We start from the raw sequence: 5157 nt of genomic DNA on the forward strand, positions 1-5157 counted from the left end.
AGGCACCGAGTTTTGCTGTGTCCAACTTTGTCAGTGGATTGTTGTCCGTGAAGACGGTGAATTTTGCTGAGGCCAGGTAATGCTTAAATCTCTCCGTCACTGCCCAGATGACGGTGAGGAACTCCAGATTAAAGGAACTGTAGTTGTCAGGGTTCCTTTCAGTAGGACGAAGTTTCCTGCTGGCATAAGCAATTACCCTCTCTTTGCCTTTCTGGACCTGGGACAACACGGCTCCCAGTCCCATGTTGCTGGCATCCGTATACAGCACAAACAGTTGGTCATATTCAGGGTAAGCCAGTACCTCTTCTCCCGTTAGAGCTGACTTCAAACAAGTGAAGGATCCCTCCAGTCCATCGTTCCAGTCAAATGGGGTATTCTTACCCTTAGTTTTCTTGGATTGGCCCACTAACAGGTCTTGCAATGGCGCGACTTTCTTGGTGAAGTCTTTGATAAACCTCCTGTAGTAGCCTACCAACCCGAGGAACTGCCGGACTTCATGGAGGTTACTGGGCTTCGGCCAGTCTCTGATCACAGTGACCTTGTCTGGGTCTGGGGCCACTCCTTCGGCACTCACTACATGGCCCAGGTTTGGGCTTTAACAGATGGCATTTGGACGGTTTTACCTTTAGGTCAAAGTTGGACAGGGCTTCGAACACCTCGGCCAGGTGCTCCAGATGGTCCTCATAAGTCTTGGAGAAGACAATGACATTGTCCAGATATAGCAATACGGTTTCAAAGTTCTTGTGTCCAAGACAGCACTCCATCATCCTCTGGAACGTCCCTGGGGCGTTGCACAGTCCGAATGGCATGTAGTTGAATTCACAGAGACCCATCGGTGTGGTGAAGGCCATCTTTTCCTTGTCCGCCTCTGCCACGGGAACCTGCCAGTACCCACTGGTGAGATCCAAGGTAGAGAAGTAGTTAGCAGATTTTAAAGCAGCTAAGGACTCTTCTATTCTAGGCAAAGGGTATGCATCTTTGTGTGTAATGCGGTTTATCTGCCTATAACCTACACACATCCTCATCGTGCCATCCTTCTTCCTGACAAGGACTAATGGAGCTGCCCAGGGGCTACAACTGTCTCTAACTACCCCAGCCTCCTTCATCTCTCCCAACATGTCTTTGGCACACTGATAATGAGCCGGGGGTACAGGACGGTATCTCTCTTTAATGGGTGGATGATCTCCCGTGGGGATATGATGTTGAATCCCTTTTACCTGCCCAAAATCTAGGGGGTGTTTGCTGAATACCCGCTCATACTCATGAACCACCCTGTAAGCCCCTTGTTTTTGGTGTGATGGGGTAGAGTCAGTGCCCACGTGTAATTTCTGATGCCAATCTTCCATTTGTCCTGCAGAGCCATTGTCCTCCGCCTGATTGGACAGGACCAAGGGTTCTGTTGCCTGTATCACATTATTATCAACACCAAACAGTTTGGCAAGTGTGGCATATTTGGTTAGGTGGACCTCTTCCTCTCCACAGTTAAGGACCCGCACTGGGACCCTCCCCTTGCGGATTTCAACCACCCCTCTGGCTGTCATGATTGTGGGCCTGCTGTCTGAATACACAGTTTCTACCAGGGCCTGATAGTCTTTACCTCTGAGGCCTATTGCACCATATAAACATTTCACTCCTGGGGGGTATTGCAATGGGGATTGAATCACTCACTGTGGCATGGCCAATTTCTCCACCAGATAGTTCTACCTGCTGTCTCTGCACTAGAGCTTTGATTTCTTTCTGCAGGACACGTTGCTCACTGGAACCAGCAGTTTCAGCCACCTGTTGCAATAAGACTATAACCTCTGCAAGACAATTTTCTATGACATTAGTACCAATGGTCATCATATGGTTACATTTACGTCGGCCAACAATTACAATTCCTTGGGCCTTCAATTCTACCTGCCCCACTTTAATGGTGACCTCTTTGTACCCCACTTGTGGCAATGGCTGACCGTTACTGGCTACTATGGTGAAATCATCATCAGGGCCACGAGTAATGTCGGTGTCTTCCCAATAACGTCTATAAAGGATGTAAGGCATAGTTGTCACCTGAGAACCGGTGTCCAACAGAACGTTCATGGGGATACCGTCGATCACAATGGGGAGAACAGGTCGTCCTCCAATGTACTTCGCTCGCCAGTTGTTTGGGCCTGATCGTCCTACTCCTGGGGGTTGGCCCTCTGCCCCAGGGGTTGCTCATTTAAATGGCAGTACCTTGCGATGTGGCCCGCCTGTTTGCAGCGGCGGCAGATGGGTCGTCCGTCCTGATGATAGCGATCATCGTCTGTTCCTCTAGTCGGCGGGACTCTCCTCTGTCGTCGCCAGGGAGCATCCTCTGGTTTGGAAGCCAGTTTGATCTTTTCCTTGGGGGCCTCCTGCAAGGACTGTATGGTCCAAGCTAAGGCAGCAACGCTCTTGGTCAGCTCCCGCATCTGGAGGCGTAGTCCTGGAGGGGAATCGTCTTCCAGGATCTGGGCATCGGCCTCAGCAGAAACTTGAGGATCTGGCGCCACTTCCTGGTGGTACGTGAGGGCTTGATGCCTAGGAAGTACTGCACGGCTGGGCTGTCACTCCTGTAGCACTTGGATGGCCTTGTCTTTAAATTGCGCAAAGGCCAGGTCAGGATTCTGCATGGCCAGGAGGTGCAGTTGGGCCCTTTGGTTATTGCACAGGAGCCCATCAATGAACCACTCCTTTAAGAGTTTATCTTCATCTTGTACGCTGTTAGGATCAACCTGCTTGATTGCCCGCAGTGCCTCCTGGAGATTAAGGGCATAGTCCCGTAGGCTATCCTGCGGCCTCTGCTTGCACCCATAAAACTTCAATTTGATTTCTGTAGGGGTGCGGGTTTCAAAGGTGGTTTTAAGCTTTGCAAAGACCTGCTGCACTGTCCCTTTATCCGCAGCGGACCAGGACTTCACCTCTCTCAGAGCCGCTCCAAACAGTTGGCCCATTACCATGCCGACCTTCTGAGGTTCTGTCAAGCAGGCTGCAGATTCCTTCTTTAAAGTCAGTTAATGTATGCGATTCTCCAGAGTATCACGGGAGCCAAGCTGCTCCAGGTAGGTACGGCAAGGAGAGGGGCATGATGGTCGTAGTAGCCGTGGTGGTGTCCGGCTGGCTGATGGAAGCGGCAACCTCTGCGGGACCCGGTGGTGGTACAAGGCCTGCGGCTGTGCCTACTGTGGGGCCTGGGGGTATTGCTAGGCCTGCGCTACTTCCCCTCCCGGGTCGGACATGGCCGTTCCTCCCCTCTGCTAACCTGGTGGAAGTTGGGGCTCCTCTCCGGAATCGGCACTTTGCAGCGTCTCTCCTGGCAGCTCTGCTGCACGGCGTCTCCACTTCCGGCTTTCCAGGCAGCAGCACGGCACCCTTCTTCTTGCTTCGTGCTTTTTTCGGCTGGCTCCGCCCATGAAGGTATGGCTCCTCCCCTTGCACGCCACAGGGCGTGACAATGGCGGATTTTGGCAGCAATTTTTGGCGGCAAATGGAAACAGTCTCTCAGCACCAAACAGTTAGGCACAGTTCTTTTAGGCGCACATGACCCGATTTTCAGGCTTAAGTAGATCCTGTTCGTGAAGCCAAAGTTGGAGCGCCCCCATAGGACCGTGGGGTACTCGGTACCGGGTCCTTCAGTTCTCGGCGGGGATGTCACGGTGGCTAACCCGGTCCGTGGCCCTAGGGGAACGTCCGTTATTAAATGGGGGAAAGTTCTTTAAAGGGATAATGTTCGTGACGACACCTGTGGTATTCGGTTAGGGGGACCGACGCTGCTTATGGGTCCGCTGGGGTGATGTTATGGCAGCTTGATGGTATACCTTCCCACAGGTGAAGTGTGTCCCCAGGGCTTCTCAGAGTGTAGATGGTGAATGGTGTGAGGCGCAGTGAATAACGAGGATACAAGGTTGCAGTCTCTTTACCTTTACTGAAGGCTTCAGTGTCCACAGTCCAGGGTACGGACCACAGGGTAGACAGGGTCCGGCCGGTCCGAAGGCAAATCCAGAGTCCCCTTATCCAGGTGGAAATTGATAGCCTTCCTCTAGCGCCTGGGTGTTGTAGTACCTCCCTGCTGAGCTTCTCGGCAAGTTCCTCACAACTATTCTGGTTGTTAAGTCTCTTTCTCTCTGTCCCCCTGATGGATAGGATAGGACAAACCCGTATGACTGATGGCCTGAGGCTTTTTACAGGGACTCTATCATGCCCTGGCCCTCACAAGTTGCCACTGTGCCTCCTGGGTATAAGGTCGGGCAGATAACGTGGAATTAACTGCCCTGCCAGTCTCTGAAGTAAAGCGTAGAGATCCTTACTCCCTCGGCATGCTGGCCACTGGATTCTGCGCCTCAGAAGGAGGCAGCTTGCTCCTGGCTGATCTCCCTCTGATATTTCTCCCCTGTGCTCTGCTTTCCTGCACACTTTCTGCAATATGTTCATTCTTTAGTGTCTTTTCCCAGGAGTTGCAGCACTTCATGCCACAGAGCTCCTCTTCCTCTGTCTTCCTGACAGGAACTCTACTCTGAACCCTCTTTCCCTCCAGATTAGGATGTTATATAGGGGAGTTCACCTTAAACAGGCTTAGAGCTCCCCCTTCTGGTCTGGAGTGTGAACATGTTGCATGCATTGTATTTACCTGGTGAAGAGATCTCCTTTATTGCCTTCAGACGTAATATCACTCCCCCTGGTGGAAGAATGACATTACTGCAATGACCAGAACTCTGGGGCGCTGCACTCACATCAGGATGATTAGCTACAGTGCTATGGGTTGTAAACTTCTTAATTATGTTGCACACCATGGACAAAGGAACATCAAGATTTCTGAACATGGACTTGTAAACTTGAGATCGTTGATATTTTTCAACAATTTTGGTTCTCAAGTCCTCAGACAGTTCTCTTCTCTTTCTATTCTCCATGCTTATTGTGGCACACACAGACACGCAAATACTAGGATTTCATCAGCTACAGGTAATAGCAATGATTAACGCTTTTTGTCCAGAGTGTCCACACACTTGAAGGAGGTTCATGCTGGTGACATGACTTCTAAGAGAGTAACTGCCATTGAACAAGTAAAGAGAGCAGTCAGAGGAGAGGATACAGTATCTACTCTACGAGCCAGAGAGGCAGCTTGGATCTTAAAATTAGATACTTGTTTCCACAAAGGAA

The sequence above is a fragment of the Ranitomeya variabilis genome, chromosome 1 (assembly GCF_051348905.1).
Source record: "Ranitomeya variabilis isolate aRanVar5 chromosome 1, aRanVar5.hap1, whole genome shotgun sequence".
Taxonomy (NCBI): Eukaryota; Metazoa; Chordata; class Amphibia; order Anura; family Dendrobatidae; genus Ranitomeya; species Ranitomeya variabilis.